The sequence below is a fragment of the Bubalus kerabau genome, chromosome 2, assembly GCF_029407905.1.
Source record: "Bubalus kerabau isolate K-KA32 ecotype Philippines breed swamp buffalo chromosome 2, PCC_UOA_SB_1v2, whole genome shotgun sequence".
NCBI lineage: Eukaryota > Metazoa > Chordata > Mammalia > Artiodactyla > Bovidae > Bubalus > Bubalus kerabau.
This window is the reverse complement of record NC_073625.1, coordinates 95,183,468-95,211,125: the sequence shown is the minus strand read 5'-3', so window position 1 is coordinate 95,211,125 and position 27,658 is coordinate 95,183,468. Positions and strand designations below refer to the sequence as shown.

The 27,658-nt window shown below is 36.0% G+C and overlaps 1 long non-coding RNA gene across 3 annotated transcripts in view; it reads right to left on the bottom strand.

Moving 5' to 3' along the window:
* Positions 1-3,066: 3,066 nt before the first annotated feature.
* The window catches only part of LOC129644813 (uncharacterized), a 40,864-nt gene continuing 16,272 nt past the window's right edge, over positions 3,067-27,658 (bottom strand). For 2 of the 3 annotated variants that reach the window (XR_008710992.1, XR_008710991.1), the window contains exons 2-3: positions 6,457-6,640; positions 3,067-3,363 (exon numbers count right to left, since the gene is read on the bottom strand). This is a non-coding gene — a long non-coding RNA (uncharacterized LOC129644813). Of the gene's footprint in view, positions 3,364-6,456; positions 6,653-27,658 lie in introns of all 3 variants that reach the window. The other variant, XR_008710993.1, reaches the window with a different exon arrangement.

Sequence of the window (27,658 nt, the reverse complement as noted above, 5' to 3'; positions counted from 1 at the left end):
TTATTTCTTTTACAGATTACTTCTACAATAGGAATGCCATTAAAATTTAATTATTTTTTCTATTCCCTCAGTAACTTGTCTAAATCTAGTTATTCTAATCAGAAATGACAGTTGTTCACAGTAGCACTGCAAGCAGTATTGTTGTTGTTGTTGTTTTTCAGTCGTTATATCCAACTCTTTGCGAGTCCATGGTCTTCACACCAGGCTCCCCTCACCTTCACTATCTCCTGAAGCTTGTCCAAATTCATGTCCAGTGAGTCAGTGATGATATTAACATATAAGCACCTCATTCTCTGCTGCCATCTTCTCCTTTTGCCTTCAATCTTTCCCAGCATCAGGATCTTTTCCAATGGGTCAGTTCTTTGCATCAGGTGGCCAAAGTATTGCAGCTTCAGGTTCAGCATCAATCCTTCAAATGAATGTTCAGGACTGATTTACTCTAGGATGGATTGGCTTGATCTCTTTGCAGTTCAAGGGACTCTCAAGAGTCTTCTCTAGCACCACAATTTGAAAGCATCAGTTTTTTGATGCTCAGCTTTCTTTATGGTCTCTCATATCCATACATGACTACTGGAAAAACTGTAGCTTTGACTATATAGAGTCTGTCAGCAAAATGATGCTTCTGCTTTTTATGCTGCATGATTAAATACATTCTTGTCCAGGATAGTGAACCAATTTTACATTGATTTTATATCCAAATTGGTCTTTGATTTTTGCCTCACTAGATGTTCAAAATATATATGCAACACTATGTCATATTTTGCTACTGTTAAACTATTTATGACATAGGTAATTTGATTTCTTTTGCCACTGAGATACCAATTCTGTCTCAATAAGGTGATTTCTGGGTTCCCCAGCAGGGTTGCTGTACTGATGAATGAATATAGATCTAATTCTTTATGAGTCATTTATATTTTGGATTGAACTTGCTTTAGTCAACAATCTTGTAAATGTTTGCCATAGCACAGTTAAGACAAGGGGAAACTTTATGGGAATGTTAGTGCTGAAGACTACTCAGTAGCATCTTCACCTTTAAGAGGATGATGTTGACCAATTATAGATGTCTTGGGAGCAACAAGCAACATTTAGAAGAATTTTTCCAGATAGAGAACATCCAGGGAAAGAGAGTTTTAAGATATTTTAAGTAGGTATTAAGGGAGAATGAAACTTCAAGATTTAGATTTAAGTGGCTTTGTAGAGTATGCTTTTGAGCTATTATCAGGAGGGAAAGTCTACCCACTCCAGTATTCTGGCCTGGAGAATTCCATGGACTGTATAGTACATGGGGTCGCAAAGAGTCGGACACAACTGAGTGACTTTCACTTTCACTTTCACTTTTCAAGCGTTTATAACTGCATCAAAGAAGAGTGTGTGCATGTGTGCTAAGTCACTTCAGTTGTCTGACTTTTTGCAACCCTATAGAACATGGCATTCCAGGCGCCTCTGCTCATGGGATTCTCCAGACAAGAATACTGGAGTGGGTTGCCATGCATTCCTCCAGTGGATCTTCCTGACCCAGGATAGAACTGTGTCTCTTACCTCTCCTGCATTGCATAGGCCACTAGGCCCATCTGGGAAGCCATCAAAGAAAAAAGAAAAAGAAAAGAAAAAAAAGTTCAATGATTAAAAAGAAAGGTGTGTGCCTGAGTTCACGCTCAGTCATGTCTGATCTTCACAACCCCATGGACTATAGCCTATCAGATTCCTCTGTCCTTGGAATTTTTCAGGCAAGATTACTAGAGTGGGTTGCTATTTTCTACTCCAGGGGATCTTGGTAACCCTAAAAGACACATGCTAAAGCTCACAAAGCATTACTATTGTGAATATCTGGGACAAACTGAACTTAAATATTTCTATGTGATTTGTTAGTCAGTCTACTGTTCATGGAATATAAACTGTGATTTCCTTCAGTTGAGTTCAGTTCAGTTGCTCAGTCGTGTCTGACTCTTTACAACCCCATGAATTTCAGCACACCACCCACTCCAGTGTTCTTGCCTGGAGAATCCCAGGGATGGAGGAGCCTTGTAGGCTGCTGTCTATGCAGTCGCGTAGAGTCAGACACGACTGAAGCGACTTGGCAGCAGCAGCAGCAGTAGCAGGCCTCCTTGTCCATCACCAACTCCCGGAGTTCACTCAAACTCATGGCCATCAAGTCGCTGATGCCATCTGGCCATCTCATCCTCTGTCATCCCCTTCTCCTCCTGCCCCCAATACCTCCCAGCATCAGAGTCTTTTCCAATGAGTCAACTCTTCGCATGAGGTGCCCAAAGTATTGGAGTTTCAGCTTTAGCATCAGTCCTTCCAAAGAACACCCAGGACTGATCTCCTTTAGAATGGACTGGTTGGATCTCCTTGCAGTCCAAGGGACTGTCAAGAGTCTTCTCCAATACCACAGTTCAGAAGCATCAATTCTTTGGCACTCAGCTTTCTTCATAGTCCAACTCTCACATCCATACATGACCACTGGAAAAACCATAGCCTTGACTAGATGGACCTTTGTTGGCAAAGTAATGTTTCTGCTTTTGAATATGCTATCTAGGTTGGTCATAAGTTTCCTTCCAAGGAGTAAGCGTCTTTTAATTTCATGGTTGCAATCACCATCTGCAGTGATTTTGGAGCCCCCAAAAATAAAGTCTGACACTGTTTCCACTGTTTCCCCATCTATTTCCCTGAAAGTGAAGTCCCATCTGAAGTGATGGGACCCAGATGCCATGATCTTAGTTTTCTGAATTTTGAGCTTTAAACTAACTTTTTCACTCTCCTCTTTCACTTTCATCAAGAGGCTTTTTAGTTCCTCTTCACTTTCTGCCATAAGGGTGGTGTCATCTGCATATCTGAGGTTATTGATATTTCTCCCGGCAATCTTGATTCCAACTTGTGCTTCTTCCAGCCCAGCGTTTAACTGCATATACATTAAATAAGCAGGGTGACAATATACAGCCTTGATGTACTCCTTCATGTGGCCTACTTAGTACTTTATTAAATTATTTTAGTTACCTATTTCAGAAAAAAGGGCAACAGAAGAGACATATGGGAATATCTGTTTTTACAAGTAGCTTGTATTAATTATTGCCAAAACAAAAGAAACAAACAAAAATATATCTTCATATCAAACTAACTCAAGAATGAGAGACTTAATCCTGCACTTAAGCATTAGGTATGAGTGGCTGACCAAGGCAGGGCTCAGTTTTGCAGCTCAGTTGATTTTAACTATGTTCCTTATGATCCTGAGAGTCAAATGGGGGTCGTCTACTTCAGAAGGGCAGTTCTGTTCCACGCTGAGGATCTATGGGTTCTGGTCTGCTTCCCAAGTCTCTTGTCCTCTTGAGTCAGCAGACCATCCAGGGCATGTTCTTGTATGCACTTGTAAGAGTACAGAGGAACACACAGAACCATGTGAGGCTTCTGAACACTTAGATTCAGAAAGGAAGAATTAGTGGCAGGTACAGTGATATTTGTCCCCAGAAAATGAATCAAGATTCTTCTCAATGATTTAAAAATATGGTTAACAGCTAAATAGCCTTTAAAAAAAAGTATCCCAAATAAGTAGCATATTTTCCTTTCAGTGGTGAGCAGACTTAATCAAAAGTCTGAGTTAAAATATTTTAATAATTCACAAATTTTGTCCTTCCTCTGCTTCAAAGATTATTCTTTAAAAGGATAACTAATAATAAGACACAGAATGTATCAAGTTTGCCCCTACTGTATTTCGGTCATGATTCTTGGAACTCAGAAAAATGAATTCACCCTTAATGGGTGGAGTGTTTGTATTGCCAACAGCACTGAACTTAGTACTTAGTCATATTACTGTCAGCTTCAAAGTACAGAATTTTCAGTGATGCAAATCATCACTTCTCTATCTCCTCTTTCACTCTCATATAACCACTAGTAGTATATTATTAGTGATTAATGTTACCTTATAGGTTTTTTAATATGTGCCTGAAATCATAATAAAACTTTATAACACATCACTCTTTCTCTATTTATATATTCTCTTTCAGACCTGGGTTCAACACTTACATTGAAAAAAGCCATAGACTTTAAGAATGTGTTTAAAAAAAGATGAAAACAAAAACTAAGTGATGTTTACAGTGAGAATATTCTACTGCAATGTTTGAAAATAGGCTTTATACATTTTTTTATGGAAACAACCTGCAGTATCAGTGTGGGTAAAGGACAGTCATTTATTCACAATGGCAGGTTTATCCTCAAGCTAACATGACATTAATCTGCCTCTTATTTTCCTAAGTTTACGAAAGCCTATTACCTTTTTGAGAACTCATCATTCATTGCTAAGTACGTGAGTTATTTCCAATCACCTTATTAAATAAAGCTAATGTCACTAAGCAAATTGTGGAGAAACTAAGGAGAGACAGGCAAGAAAATCCTCCACAGAAAACATTCATCTCTTTCCTCCCATGGGGAGGCACAGACTTTGGTAATGCCAGCATTGCTTGTTGGTCTTATTTTACACAAATAGTCACCTGTAAGACCATATTTTGTCATTAAGTCTAGTAACAGAGATTCAACTTCAGCTTGAGTTGAGAAAACAAGCATTTGAATGGCTTTTCTTTACCACTTCACTATAATTATGTTGCCCTTTGCAGGAGCCAAGGTTATAAGGAGATGGATGGAAGAAAAAAGAGAAAAGGAGAGGAGAAATGTAACAAACATGTGACAGAAAAGCACCTGGAGAAAGAGGCAGAATTAATATTGATAAGATGATTGAAAGTCTGTTTTTCTTTCTTAAATATCTGTGTCAAATTTGTCGAGGTCTAAGTTATGAGAAGAGAAGTGAAATTAATTCAGGTCTTTATCTCCTGTCCTAGCTGTAGCAAAGATCCCTCAGGGCCTTGTCTAGTACCTCCTGCTTCTAGGTATATCCATATTTTATAGTGTGCATTTAAGTTATGTATACAGGAAGCCTATGAGATTAAATATGAGAGAACAGATAAAAAGATTTATATATCAGGCTATTATTTCACAAAACTATATGCTGCCCAGACATTTAATTCTAGCTTAATTCATTCATTACAACCCCATCTTCTTCTACCAAAATTTTAGGAGTGGAAAACCCAATGTCATGTCAATGTCATATCTATATTTCATGTCATCACAAAACACATGTACTATAAATTTGGAAATATATCTATTAGAAGAATCTGTGGTAATAGTACATAAAACAAAAGAAAATGTGAATGTGGGAGTCAAAATAGCAGATAATGATAATAAGAGTTGTACCTGGTTTTGATTTTTATCTTTATGATCCATTCAAGAAAACACATACAGCAGAAAAAGTAAAAGGATGTGGAAAAGATTCAATGGATCCAAAACAAAACAAAATCTGCATCTATCACCTGTTAACAGTCAAGATTATATTTGTCATTTTTATCACCATCTGGATTTTAAATTTTTAATGCTGGTTGATACTTTATGACTCATTTATGTTTCCATGAGTAGGACTATTCATTTTCAACAAAGTTTCGATGCTAGAACTCATATAATGGGTCTGGTCTCTAGCCTTTGTGTGTGATGATGAAGTACTTTGAATAAACATCATTCACAGGTCACAAAGTGAACGTTATCAACCAATGGATTTTGTTCTGTTATGTTCATGACCGAACTGCAACCTTCAGCTTTCAGTTTCGTGTCACACCTGGTTAAGGCTCTAATGCATACAATTTTTAATTTAATTTCTGTGACAATTTATCACACATATTCTTCTCTATTTTTACATGTTCTTTAAGAAATACAATTAATTTCATTAAGAAATCAAGTGCCCTAGTGCCAATCACAAATTTATAAGCATCACAATCTCATCCCTGGCTCATGTTCAAATTCTTGTGATTCTAATCATCTGTGTCACTTTCTTCAAGTTGTGTTGTGTCCGCCTTGAAATTTCATATCACCTAGGTTGCCTGTGTTGTTTCAAAGTTCATGGAATAATGTATAGCTGAATTTAGTTATTTGATCCATTTACTTTTATATTTATTTTACTATAAGGTCTTCGAGATTACATAAGAAAATATTATTTCAAGAAACTATGCAAAAATATATGCTTATATATATATCTGTTATCATTTGATGACCATTTTAATTGTAATACTGATGCAAATTCCATTAATTGCAATGAGTTAAAATTGTAGTTCATGGCTAATGTGTAAAGAGTGCAAATACAAGTATTTTTTTTAAAATAAGTTAAAATCCAACTATGACATCAATGCTTATGATTACTTCACAATTAAATAACAAGGCTAAAGAATAAGCTACATGAAGAAGAAATAATATTATTTGTGAAAAAATACATGAGTTTCTTTAAAATTACTGAAAGAATACATATATATATATATATATATATATATATATATTCTTTTTTGACTCATCTTGCTTTTGGACTTTCTACTAAGGCAAAAAGTATTATACATTAGTCGGTTTCAAATAGATAGTTTTACATACTGTTGATTGCTTATACATGAGGAGATTTAATTCCACATCTTTATCTTCATATCTATCAATAGTGAACTGGTTCATGCTTCCAAGATGTTAATTGATTACACTATAGTCAGTCCATTTCACACTAACAGCAATACTATTCAATTTATCGCTGTCACTTCATGCAGTGTTCTATAGATGTGCTGACCTGAAAATGGGCCTGTAAAAAGATGTAGAGTGACGAGAAATGAAAGGTCATAAGCAATATGGTACATAAGCTTTGCTCTAGATTTTCTTTTCAGTTTACCTTCTGTTGCTCAAGTCCCATAACTTGTAAATATTTAGAAAGAATTATGAGGCAACAAAACTGCTATTACTTGTGGGGAGAGATTTCCCCAAGTCATAATAGTAGTTTGAATATCTGCATGATTTACCATGACTGCAGCATTGCCATCACATCACTATAATAATTTTTTTCTATCATTGAATGTATTTCTTTAAGTTTATCTTTAAATAATCCCACCCTAAGAACTCAGATCTTTAAATTTGATCTCCTCAGTCTGAGCAAAGAAGGAAGGAACTGTCTAGGTTGAGAACACTGTTTTAAGTCTGTTACAGTTGAGTGTAAATATTTATGACCCAATTCAACCATAACAAAAATAAGGGTATGATTATATTTAATATAAATTATTTATATACCAAAATCTCTACTAGTCATATTTTCAAATTTGTGATGATTCAATTATAACACTCATAATGATTCAGTCATCATAAAACTACTAACAAATAAGAAAGATAAGTAAATAACATAAACAAAAAAATGAACTAACAAGTGTGATTCAGATTATAAAGATGGTTAGATAAGCAATTTGAGTTAGAAACTACTATTACTTATAACTTTGTTTAAATATAATAAATAGTGTAACTGTAAAATTTGAAATAAATACTAAGAAGTACTTCCCCAAAACATAGAGGAATAAAATAAATACAATTGTATCAACTGAGATTAAAATTGCAGGTAATTTCCATAAAATTTTGTAAATGATCAGATTTTGTATGTGTAATTTTGTATGATAACATCTTAAGGGTATTGATTAGTTTATTAATTAATTAATCATTAATTAATTAGTTTCAGAAAAGGTGGGGAACTCTCCTCTCTCTCTCTCTCTACATATATATATATATATATATATATATACACACACATATATATATATTTATATATTTCCAATTTCCTTGGAGAAGGAAATGGCAACCCACTCCAGTACTCTTGCTTGGAAAATCCCATGGACAGAGGATCCTGGTAGGCTATAGTCCATGGGGTCACAAAGAGTTGGACAGGACTGAACCACTTCACTTTACTTCTGGAGGAGAAAATGTCAACCTGCTTCAGTATTCTTGCTGGGATAATCCCATGGACAGAAGAGCCTGGCGGGCTACAGTCCCATGAAGTTGCAAAGAGTCAACAGGACTGAGCACAAAGACACAATTTATATATAAGAAGCAGCATAGGAAAAGTAGGTACACTGTCAAACAAGAAAGAGATAAATTATTTATAAAAATTAACTACATATTTCACCTTTCTCTACATGGAACACCATGCCCAAAATCAAGTTAACAAAAAATCATGGTTTATAATAAGTGGAATTAGAAACATTTCTCCAAGAAAGACATAGGTTTTTCAGTTTATGTTAAAAATATCAAGCTTACAAAAGAAGCATCGATAACAAATGGCAAAATTGATTGACAATACATTACAAAGATGCTGTAGAAAGAAAGGAAGCATGAAAATATCAATGAAATTTGGAAAAATATGAAATGTTAACAAAATAAGGAAGAAGAAATATTCAATATTCGTAAAAGTTATAAGCCACCAAGAAAATATAACACTGATGAGTTTTACATACTGAGAAAAATTAAGCAAAATTGAGAGAATTAACAAACTAATTATTTTTAGGACATGCTATTTCTTATTTCTCTACAGTGCTCATTTTACTATCTATATAAAATTAAATAAAGCTACAAGATATTTGTAGAATACAATAAGTGATAAGTGCATCTTTTTATTAAAATAGCTGAGTTATTTGATCTTAAAGTCTCTCTGAAACATTCACTTACAAAAACTATGAATTTGTATACAGGAAGAGATATACTAAAAATTTCTAAAAATTAGAAATTGTGTAAAGGCAATATTTTCTGAACATTTTGCAATTAAATTAGTAGTTTAAATATAAAAATGAGCAGTGTTGTGTTCTGCTTTTTTTTTTTTAATGATGACTTTTTTTGAATCATATATATGAAAACAACTTGAGCCAGAAAAGAAAATAGAAACTGAAATGATAGATTATTATGAAATAAAAGCAGAAAACATTATAGTACAAACTTTTCAGAAGTCAAATAACACTCATAGATAACTTTTTGTAATAACCATAATTATAATTAAGAAAATTATTTTAAAATTTAGATAATTAATTATCAAAGTTAAAAACATGCAAAATAAATGTAAGAAACAGGATAAAGTTAACAATCATAAATTGAAGAATTAATACAACTGAAGAACAAAAAGCTCCATATCAACAACAACAACAATCTACATAGGAAGATTAATATAGATATGATTTTGCAAGACTGATCAAGAGAAACTGAAAATACTAATTAATATTAGCAACAAAACTCCAGACTGAAGGGAATATACAAATATTAAGACCATTCTTGGTAGAAAATAGTAAGAATTTTGAAAATGGACGATTAAAAAATGTAGATAATGAAAATAATAGAAAGTTTTTAAAACATAATAATCAGGCACAGTTTTGCTGCTGCTGCTGCTGCTGCTAAGTCGCTTCAGTAGTGTCCGACTCTGTGCGACCCCATAGACGGCAGCCCATCAGGCTCCCATCTCTGGGATTCTCCAGGCAAGAACACTGGAGTGGGTAGCCATTTCCTTCTCCAGTGCTTGAAAGTGAAAAGTGAAAGTGAAGTCACTCAGTCGTGTCCGACTCTTCCTGACCCCATGGACTGTAGCCTACCAGGCTCCTCCGTCCATTGGATTTCCCAGGCAAGAGTACTGGAGTGGGTTGCCATTGCCTTCTCTGGCACAGTTCTAGTCTTCATCATTTACATTCCACAGTTTTTTATACTCAAATTACAAATTGAGGAATATTTCTTAGAAATTATTTAATACAGATTAGAAAACTTCAATTAAAATAATAAAAACAATTAAAACTTTTAAATTGAATAATTTTTTCTAGTTCTTGTTCTTGGAGAGTGACTGTTTTATTCTTTTAATAAACAGGCATGCATACTATAAAATATCAACATGTAAAGCAATATGTAGAATTTTTTATTTTTTTACATTACATTCAAGTGCCATGGTTTAGGTTTTAAATCCAGTCTGTTGAACTTAACAAAGTAGTGAGACTATTATAGATTTATTAAAGGTCTAATCGTCAAATTCATTTTTAAAATATTATGCAAATAAAGTAAAGTGCTGTAGAAAAACAAAGTGGGAAATATGACTGGTAGCTCAGACCTCAAAGAATCCACCTGCAATATGGGAGACCTGGGTTTGATCCCCGGGTTGGGAACCCACTCTAGTATTCTTGCCTGGAAAATCCCCATGGACAGAGGAGCCTGATGGGCACCTCTGGGGTTGCAAAGAGTCAGACATGATGAAGCACAGCACAATTTTCAAATTCATTTTACAAATGTTATCCAAATAAAGCAAAATACACGAGTAAAACAAAGTGGGAAATATGACAATTTATATTGGTTGTTGTTCTGTCACTCAGTCATGTCTGACTCTTTGCAAAACCATAGACTGCAGCACGCCTGGCCTCCCTGTCCCTCACCATCTCCTGGAGCCCACCCATGTCCATTGAGTCAGTCATGTCATCCAACCATCACAACTTCTGTCATCCCCTCCTCCTGCCTTCAATATTTCCCTGCATCAGGGTCTTTTCTAATGAGTCAGCTCTTTGCATCAGGTGGCCAAAGTATTGGAGCTTCAGCATCAGTCCTACCAATGAATATTCAGGATTGATTTCCTTTATAATTGACTGATTTGATCTTCTCACTGTCCAAGGGACCCTCAAGAGAATTCTCCAACATCACACCTCAAAAGCATCAATTCTTTGGCGTTCAGCCTTTTTTATGGTCCAACTCTCATATTGATACATGACTACTGGAAAAACCATAGCTTTAGCAAGACAGATCTTTTTTGGCAAAGTAACGTCTGTGCTTTTTTACATATTCCACTTTCATATGTATTTTTACATATTTCACTTATATCAGTAGCTCAGTGATAAAGAATATACCTGCAATGCAGAAGTTGTAGTTGATGTAAGTTTGATCCCTGGGTTGGGAAGATTCCCTGGAGCAGGGTGTGGCAACCCACTCCAGTATTCTTGCTTGGAAAATCCCATGGACTGAGGAGCCTGGACAGCTACAGACCATAGGGTTGCAAAGAGTAGGACACAACTGAAGCAATTGACCATGCACGCATGCTCATAGTCCACAAAATGCATTATATGATTTTGTGTATGTGACCAAATGTGTTTTCTATATCCACTATCCTCTATTATAATGGATAATTTGAGCCTTTAAATATTGGGGAAATACTCATGTATATGTAGAAAAGTGAAATATTGCCTTGCAGTGTTAGAGAAAAGACAATTTTGTTATGGCAAATTGAGCTTCATTTTTAGAAAGAATAAAATCTCTCTGTAGGAGAACATGCAGAATTAATGGAGATCAATTTAACAATGGGAGAAACAACAACAACAACTACTGCCAGGGATCCTTTCTGAATTTTGTATTTTTAACTATCACTATGAAAAAGGCAAGTAAGATGGGAGAAAAGTGCAGATGATGTTGGCTCTTTTGCATTTCACAAGATGCCTCTCCATTTGCAAGTGAAGAGTAGAAGTGTTAGTACCTCAGTCCTATCAAACACTTTGCATTCCATGGACTGTAGCCCACCAGGCTCTGCTGTCCATGGAGCTCTTCAGGAAAGAATACTGGAATGGGCAGCCATTCCCAACTCAGGGTCTGAGTTGAACCAGGATCTCCTGCAGACAGATTCTTTACCATCTGAGCCACCAGGGTAGCCCAACTGATTAGTATCTATGCTCTAATTTGTGAGGAGAGAATATATTTAATGGGAAAAGGATAATGAACTGAGTGTAAAAAGATTTGAAGCATAAGCCTGGCTATGCAACTATCTAGCTTTGTACTATGAATTATTTATCTAATCCATCAGTTCCCTCTGCCAGAAGCTAGAGGATTAGTGTAAAATTACTTTTAGGATTCCTGTTAACACAAAGTCTTTAAAGTACAGTTACTTTGGCAAGTGATGATAACAATTTTCCCATTTTTCTTTTAATTATTGTTTCATTTTGTTTTTGATTATCTGATATGTTTGCAACTTATTTTGATGTATTTAAATTTAATATAAAATAATAGAATGTAAATAGGAACTAAATAGCCTCTTTATGAGGGTGAAAGAGGATAGTGAAAAAGCTGGCTTAAAATTCAACATTAAAAAAATACTAATATCACAGCATCTGGTCCCATCACTTCATGGCAAATAAAATGGGGTAAAAGTGGAAGCAGTGACAGATTTTCTTTTCTTGGGCTCCAAAATCACTGTAGATGGTGACTGCAGCCAAGAAATTAAAAGACACTTGCTCCTTGGAAGGAAAGCAATGAAAAACCTATAAAGAATATTCAAAAGCAGAAACATCACTTTGCTGACAAAGGCCTATATACCCAAAGTTATGGTTCTTCCAGTAGTCATGTATGGATATGAAAGCTGGACTATGAGAAGGCTGAACCTTAAAGACACTTTTGAACTGTACTACTGGAGAAGACTCTTGAGAGTACCTTGGACTACAATGAGATCAAACCAGTCAATCCTAAAGGAAATCAACTTTAAATATTATTTGGTCAATAACATTATATATATATATTATTATATAATATTTGATACCAAAATTGAAGGGCCAACTCATTGGAAAAGACCCTGAGTCTGGGAAAAACTGAAGTAAAAGGAGAAGGGGGTGGCAGAGGATGGAATATTCACTGACTCAATGGACATGAATTTGAGCAAACTGCAGGAGACAGTGAAGGACAGAGGAGCCTGGTGTGCTGAAGTCCATGGCATCCCAGAGAGTCAGACACAACTTAGGACTGAACAACAAAAACAAAATATAGAATATATACAAAAGTTAGAACTGGACATGGAACAACAGACTGGTTCCAAATAGGAAAAGGAGTACGTCAAGGCTGTATATTGTCACCCTGCTTATTTAACTAATATGCAGAGTACATCATGAGAAATGCTGGGCTGGAAGAAGCACAAGCTGGAATCAAGATTGCTGGGAGAAATATCCATAACCTCAGATATACAGATGATGCCACCCTTATGGCAGAAAGTAAAGAAGAACTAAAGAGCCTCTTGATGAAAGTGAAACAAGAGAGTGAAAATGTTGGTTTAAAGCTCAACATACAGAAAACTAAGATCATGGCATCTGGTCCCATCACTTTAAGGTAAATAGATGGGGAAATAGTGGAAACAGTAGCTGACTTTATTTTTCTGGGCTCCAAAATCACTGAGGATCATGACTGCAGCCATGAAATTAAAAGATGCTTACTCCTTGGAAGGAAAGTTATGACCTACCTAGATAGCATATTCAAAAGCAGAGACATTACTTTGCCAACAAATGTCTGTCTAGTCAAGGCTATGGTTTTTCCAGTGGTCATATATGGATGTGAGATTTGGACTGTGAAGAAAGCTGAACAGCAAAGAATTGATGCTTTTGAACAGTGGTGTTGGAGAAGACTCTTTAGAGTCCCTTGGACTGCAAGGAGATCCAACCAATTCATTCTAAAGGAGGTCAGTCCTGGGTGTTCTTTGGAAGGAATGATGCTAAAGCTGAAACTCCAGTACTTTGGCCACCTCATGTGAAGAGTTGACTCATTGGAAAAGACTCTGATGCTGGGAGGGATTGGGGGCAGGAGGAGAAGGGGACAACAGAGCATGAGTTGGTTGGATGGCATCACCAATTCAATGGACATGGGTTTGGGTAGACTCCGGCAGTTGGTGATGAACAGGGAGGCCTGGCATGCTGTGATTCATGGGGTTGCAAAGAGTTGGACATGTCTGAGGGACTGAACTGAACTGCCCAGATATACCTCTATTCATGGGTTTTACAAGAGGCTCAGTGAGTAAAGAATCTGCCTGCAGTACAGGAGATGCATTTTGATCCCTGGGTTAGGAAGATCCCCTGGAGGAGGGATGGCAACCCACTCCAGTATTCTTGCCTGAAAAATCCCATGGGCAGAGGAGCCTCTCAGGCTACAGTTCATTGGGTCACAGAGTCAGAGATAACTGAAGCGGCTGAACAAGCAGGCATGTTCAGTTCAGTTCAGTCTCTCAGCATGTACCTATATTTATATCTTGTGTTATTTACTCTAATATCTCCTTATCTCTGTCTTTATGTTTCTCTCTCTCTCACTCTCCCCTTCTTCTTGCTGTGTTTTTCCTTCTCATGTATGAGTTTGGCTGTATGTGTGTGTACAATTTTTTTCCTGAAACACTTGAGCATAATTTAGTGAATATTCCTTTTTATGGAACAAGGGCATTCTGTTATATATCTACAATATAGTGATTAAAATTAGGAACTGTAACCTTGTATAACACTATTATCTAATATACTGTCCATATTTGAGTTTCCTAAATTATCATTTTATAGCTATTTTTTCCCCAGTCAGATCCAAGACCAATTCTAATAGAGGGGCATTGAAGTCTCCAACCATCAGAGTAGAATATTCTATTTCTCTCTGCAATTATTTTCTTTTTTGCATTATTTGATTTGACACTCTGTTGTTAGGTACATATATGTGAAGGGTTATTTCTAGGCTTTTTTGGGAGAATTTACTCTTTCTTAATGCTCATACATATATCTAATAATGATTCATCCTTAAAAGACGGTTTTGTCTGAAATTACTATAGTCATTCATGCTTTCTTTTGATTTATGTTAGAGAATATTTTTAATTCGCACTTAATATATATGTATCCTTATATTTAAAGTGGGTTTCTTATAGACAACTTACAGTTGGCACTTGTGTTTTTATGAACTTTGAATCTCTGTCTTTTAAATGGTATATTTAGACCACTGACATTCAGTGTGATTACTGATATTGTCGAATTAATATCTACCATATTTGTAACTGTTTTCTTTTTGTTGTCATTGATTATTGTTCTTATTTTTATGTTCCACAATTTCTCTGGCTTTTTTGGTTTTATTGGAGCATGTTATGATTCTATTTTTTCTTCTTTCTCAGCATATGATTTGTGTTCTGTTTTTGTTTTTTTTTCATTTTTTACTTTTTTATTGGTTGCCCTAGAGTTTGCAGTATACATTACAAATATAATGGATCCCTGAACTAAGTGGGAATTAGAAGTGCTGATCTCCTCCTGTCCTCTCATGGTTTAAAATCTGCAGTTGGTCCTCCATATCCATGGATCCACAACTGTAGATTCAACCAGCTGTGAATTGTGGAGTACTGTGATGTGTATCAATGAAAAAAATATGTAGGTATATATGGACCCACATAGTTCAAACCCATGTTATTCAAAGGTCAACTGTAATTTAAGTCATCTTTCAAATACCACTACAACACTACACATGTAGTGTTCTTGTAACAACAAAATGAACCTAATTCCTCCCTATTGTTCCTTTTATAATGCAATTTATTTCACTTGTATTAAGCATACAGAACCATATATATGTATACAAATACACACATATATATATGAAATATACATATGTTTACTTCTCCTAATACTTTGTTGCTATTATTATTTTGAACTGTTATCTGTTTAGTAAAGAATGAGAAAAATATATATATATTTAAATTTTTCCTTCACTTATTTCTTTCTAATGCTCTTTTCTGTGGGTATTTGTTTGGACCTGAGTTTCTGACCTATATTATTTTCTTTAGTTCTAAAGGATTTCTTTTAACATTTATTGAAAAGCTGGTCTACTGGCAACTAATACCCTTAATTTTTTATCAGAGAAAGTATTTCTCCTTTACTTTTGAAATATACTTTTGAGGTACATAAATTCTGGTTGGTAGTTTTCCTGTCTGTCATTTTAAATATTACAGTCTACTCTCCTCTTGATTAAATGGTTTCTAAGAAGTAAAATATAATTCTTGGCTTTGATCTATAAGTGATGCGTTTTTTCCTAAGGCTTCTTTCAGGATTTTTTTTCTTTCTCTCTGATATTATGTATTATGAAAATGATAGGCTAAGTATAGTTTTTTTGTTTGTTTGTTTTTTAAGTATTTATCTGAATTGGATGTTACTTTTCTTCTAGGTCAGTTAGGCTCTGATAACACCTGAGTAGAATTAACTCAGATTTTTCCACAGTAAACCTCCAGCTATTCATCAATTACTATTCAGGTTTTCCTACCCAGACACTCGTTCCTACAGAAGCTTCCACTCATATATCTCTGATTCAGTAACTGTGACTCCCAGTATTCACCTATCTTTCTAGTCTTGGTGCCAGCAGTTTGCCCTCTTAAGGATGCAAGAAGAGTCATACTCCTTGAAACTTTCTCTCTTTTTACTTATTTTTAATTGTTGGATATTGTGGGTATTTGAATGGTTTGCCTTGGAAATGAACAGAGATCATTCTATCATTTTTCAGAGTGCATCCAAGTACTGCATTTCAGAATCTTTTGTTGACAATGATGGTTACTCCATTTCTTCTAAGGGAATCCTGCCCACAGTAGTAGATATAATGGTCATCTGAGTTAAATTCACCCATTCCAGTCCATTTTAATTTGCTGATTCCTAGAATGTCGATGTTCACTCTTGCCATCTCCTGTATGACCACTTCCAATTTGCCTTGATTCTCAGAGGGTAAAGCATCTGCCTACAATGCGGGAGACCCAGGTTTGATCCCTGGGTTGGGAAGATCCCCTGGAGAAGTAAATGGCAACCCACTCCAGTATTCTTGCCTGAAAAATCCCATGGACTGAGAAGCCTGGTGGGCTACAGTCAAAGGGGTTGCAAAGAATCGGACATGACTGAGCGACTTCACTTCACTTCTTCATGGACTTAACATTCCAGGTTCCTATGCAATATTGCTCTTTACACCACTGGACCTTGCTTCTATCACCAGTCACATCCACAACTGGGTATTGTTTTTGCTTTAGCTCCATCCCTTCATTCTTTCTGGAGTTATTTCTCCACTGGTGTCCTGTAGCATATTGGGCACCTACCGACCTGAGGAGTTCCTCTTTCAGTATCCTATCATTTTGCATTTTCATACTGTTCATGGGGTTCTCAAGGCAAGAATACTGAAGTGGTTTGTCATTCCCTTCTTCAGTGGACCACATTCTGTCAGACCTCTCCAACATGACCCATCTGTCTTGGGTGGCCCCACATGGTATGGCTTTAGTTTCATTGAGTTAGACAAGGCTGTAGTCCATGTGATCAGATTGGCTAGTTTTCTGTGATTATGGTTTCAGTTTGTCTGCCTTCTGATGTCCTCTCACAAAACCTACCATCTCAGTTGGGTTTCTCTTACCTTGGAGGTGGGGTATCTCTTCACGACAGAATGATCTCTGTTCATTTCTAAGGCAAACCATTCAATATGATGGTAATCCAAGCCTATGCCTCAACCAATAATGCTGAAGAAGTTGAAGTTGAGTGGTTCTATGAAGACGTAGAAGACATTTTAGAACTGACACCCGAAAATGATGTCCTTTTCATTGTAGGAGACTGGAATGCAAAAGTAGGAAGTCAAGAAACACCTGGAGTAACAGGCAAATTTGTCCTTGGAATATGGAATGAAGCAGGGCAAAGGTTAATAGAGTTTTGCCAAGAGAACACACTGGTCATAGCAAACACCCTCTTCCAACAACACAAGAGAAGACTCTACACATGGACATCACCAGATGGTCAACACCAAAATCAGATTGATTATATCTTTTGCAGCCAAAGTGGAGAAGCTCTATACAGTCAGCAAAAACAAGAGTGGGAGTTGACTGTGGCTCAGACCATGAACTCCCTATTGCCAAATTCAGACAGAAATTGAAGAAAGTAGGGAAAACCACTAGACCATTCAGGTATAACTTAAATCAAATCCCTTATGATTATACAGTGGAAGTGAGAAAAATATTTAAGGAACTAGATCTGATAGAGTAACTGATGAACTATGGATGGAGGCTCGTGACATTGTACAGGAGACAGGGATCAAGACAATCCCCATGGAAAAGAAATGTAAAAAAATAAAATGGCTGTCTGAGGAGGGCTCACAAAGAGCTGTGAAAAGAAGAGAAGCAAAAAGCAAAGGAGAATAGGAAAGGCACACCCATTTGAATGCAGAGTTCCAAAGAATAGCAAAGAGAATTAAGAAAACCTTCCTCAGCGATCAATGCAAAGAAATAGAGGAAAATAACAGAATGGGAAAGACTAGAGATCTCTTCAAGCAAATTAGAGATACCAAGGGAACATTTCATGCGAAGATGGGCTCGATAAAGGACAGAAATGGTATGGACCTAACAGAAGCAGAGGATTAGAAGACCTAACGGAAGCAGAAGATTAGAAGATTAAGAAGGGGCGGCAAGAATACACGGAACTATACAAAAAAATCTTCATGAACCAGGTAATCACGATGGTGTGATCATTCACCTAGAGCCAGACATCCTGGGATGTGAAGTCAAGTGGGCCTTAGAAAGCATTACTACAAACAAAGCTAGTGGAGGTGATGGAATTCCAGTTGAGCTATTTCAAATCCTGAAAGATGATGCTGTGAAAGTGCTGCTCTCAATATGTCAGCAAATTCAGAAAACTCAGCAATGGCCACAGGACTGGAAAAGGTCAGTTTTCATTCCAATCCCAAAGAAAGGTAATGCCAAAGAATGCTCAAACTATCGCACAATTGCACTCATCTAACATGCTAGTAAAGTAATGCTCAAAATCTCCAAGCCAGGCTTCAATACATGAACCGTGAACTTCCAGATGTTCAAGCTGGCTTTAGAAAAGGCAGAGGAACCAGAGATCAAATTGCCAACACCTGCTGGATCATTGAAAAAGCAAGAGAGTTCCAGAAAAACATCTATTTCTGCTTTATTGACTATGCCAAAGCCTTTGACTGTGTGGATCACAATAAACTGGGGAAAATTCTTCAAGAAATGGGAATACCAGACCACCTGACCTGCCTCTTGAAAAATCTATATGCAGGTCAGGAAGTAACAGTTAGAACTGGACATGGAACAACAGACTGGTTCCAAATAGGGAAAGGAGGACCTCAAGGCTGTATATTGTCACCCTGCTTATTTAACGTCTATGCAGAGTACATCATGAGAAACACTGGGCTGGAAGAAGCACAAGCTGGAATCAAGATTGCCAAGAGAAAATCAATAACCTCAGATATGCACATGACAGCATCCTTCTGGCAGAAAATAAAGAGGAACTAAAAAGCCTGTTGATGAAAGTGAAAGAGGAGTGGGAAAATTGGCTTAAAGCTCAATATTCAGAAAACTAAGATCATGGTATCTGGTCCCATCACTTCATGGGAAATAGACGGGGAAACAGTGTCAGACTTTATTGTTTTGGGCTCCAATATCACTGCAGATGGGGATTGCAGCCATGAAATTAAAAGACACTCCTTGAAAGGAAAGTTATGACCAACCTAGATAGCATATTCAAAAGCAGACAGAGATATTACTTTGCCAACAAAGGTCCATCTAGTCAAGGCTATGGTTTTTCCAGTGGTCATGTATGGATGTGAGAGTTGGATTGTGAAGAAAGCTGAGGGCCAAAGAATTGATGCTTTTGAACTGTGGTGTTGGAGAAGACTCTTGAGAGTCCCTTGGACTGCAATGAGATCCAACCAGTCCATCTTAAAGGAGATCAGTCCTGGGTGTTCATTGGAAGGACTGATGCTGAGGCTGAAACTCTAATACTTTGCCTACCTCTGTGCTGCGATTCATGGGGTTGCAAAGAGTTGGACACGACTGAGCGACTGAACTGAACTGTGGTTATTTTGAGTCTCCTTAATACGTATTTTAACTCACAGGCAGTTCCTGTATCAGATACATCTTTTTAAAAAGCTTAAGTTATCTTAAGGCAGATACAAAATATAAAAAACTAGACTAGCTCTTTTCATAAAGGATGACTCTATTGTATGTAAATTGATTGTCTTGAACGTGCAATAAGCTTTCTTTTGTCTAGCTATATAGAAGTTCTGTGTCTCTTATACACATATGACCTGTAGAGTCTCCAGCCAACTCACAGATCAATAACTCCTGTGTCCCACCAGGCCCACAGAATCTTGGCTGGTATAAGCACAGCTTAATAGTTGTCCAAAGACTTAATGTAACATTATTACATTTGGGAAATTTCTTTTTTATGTAACTTTCTTCTTTTTCATACTCTGTCATTTGAATTCTTGCTCCCACAGTGGATTCACATGCTAGTTCTCTCTCTATTCATGGTATTTGTATCTTCTTCTTGGACTGAACACCCTCACACCTCATTCTGACTGGACTTCCATGCCGAAGCCAATGCAAGCCTAAATCTCATCTTGCATGTGTTGACCTGAAACAATAGACCGCCAGATATTTCCCCAGCAAAGATGGGTTTATTTAGGATCAAAAGAGAATTGCAATTTGGGGTAAGCAACAATGCCAAGCCACTTCGAAGTCCTTGTATGGCAGGGGAAGAAGAATATGTACATAGAAAGGAAAAGGAAGTTGGGAAGGTTATGATAAACAGAGAGTCCATGGCTTTTCATTAGCTGAGTCCTTGCCAGGAAAGAAGAGGTGACTTTCTTGTTCCTGATGAGCTCTATTATCATTGCAGGGCATGAAAGCATTCCTTCCTGGTCTGCTGATTCTGTTTAATTGAGGTTTCTGTGTATTAATTTTTTACACAATTTCCTGTTAGAAGAGATCACAACTTTGTGCTGAGCTGATGGTTGCACAATGTCTGAAAATTGGTTCTCATATAATTTATCTGGTTTTCTAATTTACTATAAAAGTCAGTCCTTACTGGTTGCCGTATTATGGCAAGGAGAATAATTAAGCTATTTCACTGATCTGATAGCTATTTCTAACCTTTATTATTGGAAATTGACTAATACACAATATGCTTTAAAGTGTACTACAATACAGCTAAAATTCTATTTTGTGATGAAATATTTACAATGACATCAAAATCACAGCAAATCTTTTAATATAGATCAAAATATTACTTGCAAAAGAACCAGTAAACAACCGCAAAACAAGTCAATTTGAAAGCCTGTTCTAGTAATACTTGTCTCAAGGCTTTATTGATATTAGTTCTCAAGAGATCAATCTCTTCTAAGACAGTTCATTCTTCTTTGATTGATTTTTAAAATCCCCTCTATATAGGGGGAGAAAAAGGATATTTCCAGAGAAAATTGTTGAAGTTTATATTAATGTAGCCACCTCCGAGATCATACAATCTCTTCATTTTGCCAGAGAAATCTCTTGTTATGGTTAAATTATTAGTGCCAAGACCAATTTAAAAAGCTATTTCCAAAATGAATGTATTGGTATGCAATTATCTTCTAAATTAGATCATTCCAATATTTTAAACCACATGGATGAGATCATTAAAAAATCACTGATAGAGGAAAATGTCAGGCTTGAAACAGGATTTATATTTGTCCTTACACATTCCTTAAATCTTGATTTTCAATGTCAACTCCCAACTAATCTACACACAGGCAGGACGAAAATGTCAATCACTTTCATTTGTTCATTTTTAAATCTCTATACAAGCAGGGATACAAGATATCCAATTTTGATAATATAAGACATTACATTAAGGTTAAAATAAGAATATATAAGTTGAATCTGCAAGAGTATTACCCTGTAATTTTAGGATTATTTGGAAATATGGTTTTATTTTTTTTATAAAGCAATTTCTAATCTCTTAGAGAATTATAAAATAGCAGTATGGAGGAGAGAAAAAATAATTTCTTCCTCTACCCTTCTGAGTTCTTGGTTATGATAATTTAATAAAAGATAAGTTAACAAGGAAAAAAAACAAACAGAAGTTTATTAACATGTATACTTTATCTATACATGGAAGATACCCAAGAAAAATGAACAGCTCTCCCAGGTGGCCTAAGCCACCACCTTAAATACCATCTTTAATTAGAAACAAAAAAAAAGTTGTATGTGGGGGAGTGGGGGAGTGCAGTTACGGGGTAATACTAGATAAAACAAGGAAGATAGGATAAGGTCTGTTATGTAAAATTAACTCTATACTTTCTTCATTATGATAAGAGTCCCTGGTGATATACAGCATCCTTCTCTTTCTGAGAAAGAGTGACAACATGAGAGATAGAGTTTTCCTTTATAAATGTAAATGCACAAGACAGGTAACTTCTACTCTGTTTTCTGAGCATCTCCTGAGTCTGCTGTTTTTCAAGATAATCCAGTTAAAATAATTCTTATGCCAAAGAGACATATTTTAGGACTGCATACTCTTCTACCCTTCAAATAAAACACAAAGCAAAAATGACTTCATCTATAAATACCCTATATCTCATACTATATTAATATTGTTAATTAAGAAAAAAGATGAAAAAAAGAAAAAGACAAAAATTAATTGAGAATGTTATTGATGGCACAGTACTGAGTATTTTAATGGATGATCCCTTTGTCTTTCTACCTATGCTTATTATAGATGATAAGCAGTAAGACCTTCTCAAAAGGTTTATTCTCGTCTTATTATTGCTTTCTCTTTTTCAGCCAGGAATTATTTTTCCTTTCTTCATTCAGAGGAATTGGAAATGTCTACAACAGCACATATGCAAAGCAATATAAGCACAGTAAAGACTCCTGGAAATATTCCTTCTATGGCTCATTGACTTTGTTAGAAGATAAAATGAGGCATATTAAAATTTTTAAGAGTTTGAGAAAAAGTCGATTTGAATTGGGCAGCAGCTAATCTATCAGGTAGAAAAGAAACTCTGAGGAGATGTACAAAATGAAAGAAATTAATAGGTGGAAGGGTGTAGAAACAAGGAAGTTATACTAGGCAAAAAAGTGGGTTAGTTATTGCAAAGTTACTTTTCATCAGGGAATGGCAGAGGTATATTAGACAGATGACCTATCTAATGCTAATCAGGTGATTCCTGATTGACTGGCTTAAGATTCCACTTCTGAAAGAGCCAAAACTAATTAAACCTTGATATGGTAATGTCAGGCTTAGTATAAGCAACTCAGTGTTGGATCTGTTGTCTTATTTTTAACAATTTACATCTAGTCCACAACTGTATTTGTTTAAGCATTTAGAATATCTACTTTTCTTTGAGTAGTTTTCTTTATGGGGCTTGATATATAAATATCTCAGATCAAGATATAGGACCATGCTGCTCTAGAAGCAAGTAAGCAGTTGATAACTTTTATGTAACCTTGTTACAACACTTGTATGCCATGGCCTTGGTTTCAGGAAGTATGTAGAGGGGCATCACTCAGTCAAACTCTGAGTACCCATTTTATAAATGACTAAAATGTTCCTCTGAAACTATCTTTCTGGCTATCCTTTCACAGATGATTTATTTCTTTTCTAATGCATGTAAAACTCAATTCAGGGCAATGACTAAAACTTTTTACTTTCTCCGCTCATGGATGTGTCACAATCTCCCCTTTTAAATTTCTCCACAACTTAGTTTTCCCCAGAAATGCTCTTGATCATTAGAATACACACAGTACATCTGAGAGAGGCAGAAGGAATGTGGGGCAGAATTGCCCTGTCAGGGAGGGCAACTCCTCTGCCCTTCTAGGTTCTTCTGGCTGGCCTAGAAATTAAATTGATATGAAATATATGAAGAGGATAAAATCAAACAAAAGTTCAATGACATACACATATGAGAGAAACCTAGAAAAACTGAATAACTTACCAAAATGACTGAAGCCCTCAACTCGTATACCATCTTCAGTGAAAAATAGAGAAATACAAAAGAGGATGTCAGGGTAGTAACTTGGGACTTAGAAGAGGCAAATAATTCACATAAAGATAGAAAAGCAGATGCTTGGTCAACAAATATCTAAATGCAGCAGCATAAAGAGACCAAGGGACACAGAGAAGAATTTTTAACAAATAGATATTACTAGGTTTCTTTCTCTCCTCCAAAATTAGTTCATACCATACTGTAGCTATTTCTGAGAGATCACTACCCTGAAAAGGGTCCTCTACCTAATTTGTTCCAGTATAGTCTAATAGCTTTTCCTGCTCAAAATTAAAGAACAATGACAACAGGAAAGGGTAATGAAGCCTTCCTAAGTCACATGAAAAAAACATTCCTGCCAGAGATAACAAGGGACATTTTTAGGATTGTGCTCCAAAGGGAAAATTAAAAATGGAGATAGAATCCCAAAAGAGATCAAAAGAATATAGAAACAATAAATGATGAAAATGAAAGAGCTGTGCTTTTACTTCCTACATGAAGCTTTCTCCAAGTTACAATAGGTAGTTCTTTCTGAATTACCACAACACATTGCTTTTCTCTTTCATATATTTCACTAATTCCAGTTTGGTTTATGGTAAGGTTATTTTTATATTCCTTTACCTATTAGAATGTAATTTTAAATGTTATATGCACAGTATTAGTATGTTATATGCCTCTGTTAGTATTAGTATGTATTAGTATTAGTTACACTATTAGTATAACTATTAGTATTAGTATGTCATATGCTTCTTTTCCCAATTCACATGACTGAATTCAACAAATTAACACAATACTGTAAAGCAAATATCCCTCAATTAAAAATAAATAAATAAAAAAATATTTTAATAGAACTCAGTAATAAAAAAAAGTTACATGCTTAAAACAAAATAGTCAGAGATGATGCCTCCACCAGGTCTTGTAATATCACTAATGTTTTGGTATATATTTTTTCAGATCAGATGCTAAAAAAAGATAAATTATACATACAAATATGCCTTTTAGGATTTAGACAGTCCAGTAATAATATTGATGATTTATTAGAGCCACATGATAACTCTTATTATCAGACACATAAGTTCTTCCTCTAAAAAATATTTTTTTTAGACTTTTCCCTTTATGACAATTAGGGATCTGATCTTCCTGTTTCCTTTTATTTTTTAAATCTTTTCCTCACTTATACTAATTTCACATCCAATATCCCAGTGATACCTTATTTTCCTCCATTTTTTATCCTTTCCTTTATGACTTTATTTTTTCTAGTCAATAATGATTTATCACAAACATTCATCACACAATTTGTGTCAAAGAAATGTTAGGTAGGTAGAATAGGGAAAAGGAGTCCAAAATGGCGGTGGCTAAAAGACAAGGAAGGTCAAAGGAAGGTCCGAGGACCAGAGTGAAGACTTCAGGCAGAACAAACAGCACTCCTGGCTAAGCCCAATTTGCATAGGGCAGGCCCAGGTGGAGGAAAAAACATAAAAGGAGGAGCCAACATGCTTTCTCTCTCTCTCTCTCTCTCTCTCTCTCCCTCTCCCTCTCCCTCTCCCTCTCCCTCTCCCCACCCCCACTCCCTGCATGTGTGTGCTCTCTCTCTCCCTCCCTCCCTGTGCACTCCTCCACTCTCTTCTCTTCTCCACTCTCTTCTCTTCGAGTCTTTGGGTTGGCATGCCCTCCCACTTTGAGGATGGATTCTCGTGCTATTTTCAAAATAAAATAGAGCTGTAACACTGAGCTGTAACACTGATTTGTCTAAGAGCTATAACATGGTCCATTTGAGACCTGAGAGCTATAACACGGTCTATCCAAGACCTGAGAGCTGTGACCTGCCAAGGGGGCTTTAATGTCCGTCATTCCAAATCTTTGTTGTGATGAGACAAAGAACCGAGGAATGTACACTCGCATGACAGAAACAAAACACTTTCTTCTCCTCCATATTTCTTTAATTTTATTTGCATGAAACCATGCAGGGGTCTGTGGTGCTCCTAGCGACAGAAGTTGTTTCTGTTTTGTTCTGTTTCTTTGTCTCTTGTTTCTTGACATCAGCCTCCATGACATTCCATGAGTTCCAAAGGACAGATCTGAACAGTTAACTTGAGAAGGGAAGGAATGCAAAGACAAGGGAGCAGTAGCCAGGAAACCATAGTGCAAGCAGGGTCCTAGTTCCATCTCAAGGGATACATATAACCATATCTTTAAGCTCTTTAAGATGCCAGCACTCTTCACACCAGAGAAAGTTCACCTGAGGCTACATTGAAAGAACCAGAGAAGTTCATCAAGATTACCTAGAAAAAGATTAGACAAGTGGAGGCAGTGTACACACCCTAATATTATCAACCACCCCACCCTTGAATCATTGCTAGAAAACTCCTCATCAAATCCTCCCAGGTTGGAACACATAGTTTTTCAAGACAGGAGCCTGTGTTCCTCTTTGTTTGGCAAACAATAAAACTACTCTTTCCTTCTTCATCCAAAACTCTACTCTCAGATTTGACTTGCCACAGTACACAGAAGCTTAGCTTTCAGCATCATGTAGGGATAAGTCAATATAGATGCCTCAAAAATATTTTATAAAATCCTGGCAATAATTTTATGCAGTAAAAATTATGTCACATTTTGTAAATAAGAGATGTAAGAATTTTTATCTAGACTTCTCAATATGTCCTGTAAACCCTGAAATTCAAATCCAAATTGTTTCATATTTCAATTCTTATATAGTTCCTAATATATATTTCATTTTCAGTACTCAAATACCATGCTAATTCTCTTCACTTTCAAATGTCTCAAAGACCATAAATCTTTCTGTTATTAATTTCCTGAATGATTTTACTCCTAATTCTGCATATTATGAAATTACTACCTATTATTCCTTCCTCACATATATTTTCTATCAAAACTCATGCCTTTGCTACTTTTTAGTATTAAACTCAAAAGAAGGGCTCTAAATTCCTTTCCTTTCTTTCTATATTGTAGCCATGCTATGGTAACTAATTTTAATAACTAAATCTGCCTTTTCTCTTCTTATATCAATATACGTAGTCTCCACCATTCACTTCATGGCAAACAGATGGGGAAACAATGGAAACAGTGACAGACTTTATTTTCTTGGGCTCCAAAATCACTGCAGATGCTGATTGAAACCATGAAATTAAAAGACACTTGTTCGTTGGAAGAAAAGCTATGACCAACCTAGACAGTATATTAAAAAGCAGACACATTACTTTGCCAACAAGGGTTTATCTAGTCAAAGCTATAGGTTTTCCAGTAGTCATGTATAGATGTGAGAGTTCGACTATAAAGAAAGCTGAGCACAGAAAAATTGATGCTTTTGTACTGTAGTGCTGGAGAAGACTCTTGAGAGTCCCTGGGACAGCAAGGAGATCAAACCAATCAATTCTAAAGGAAACCAACCCTGACTATTCATTGGAAAGACTGATACTGAGGCTGAAGCGCCAATACTTTGGCCACCTGATGTGAAAAGCTGATTCATTGAAAAAAATCCTGATGCTAGGAAAGATAGAAGAAGGCAAGAGGAAAAAGGGATGATAGAGGATGAGACAGTTGGATGGCATCACCAATTCAATGGACATAAGTTTGCGCAAACTCTGGTAGATAGTGAAGGACATAGAACCCTGGTGTGCTGCAGTCCACAAAGCCATAAAAAGTAAGACATGACTGAACAACCACCACCATGAAACTTCATTTTCCTCTTAATTTCCCCTTACATTTACCATCATACTTTAAGGAAAATTTGTAATTACTCACTCTTCCTCCTTATTTCCAGTTTTGCTAAGAAGGTGTTCCTCAATATACTCCACTGAATTGACTCAACAGAAAGTCAGAAATTATTTTTTTACTTGCCAATTCTTGTGGTCTCTTAGAACTTATCTCACTGAAATTACAAGTCCAATGTCAGAGAGTTGACCAGTCTCTCCCTGATAAGCTCCCTTGCCTTGTGTGAGTGATGCTGTATTCGCTTATTTTCCCTTTCTAATCAATGTAGTCTTTCTCTTACTTCCTCTTTCACTTCATTTCTCTACTCACACTTTAAAATTTATGATTCCTTAAAGCTATTCCTTTGTCTCTCTTTGTTCACCTTAAACACATTGTTTCTGAAATATAATTTACTTCTATTTCTCTAATTATAGTTCCTCTAAAAATGGCATTAAAATTTATTTTTTCCCTCAACCACTTATAGGTGTTTTAGAAGTAAATTCCAGTTGTT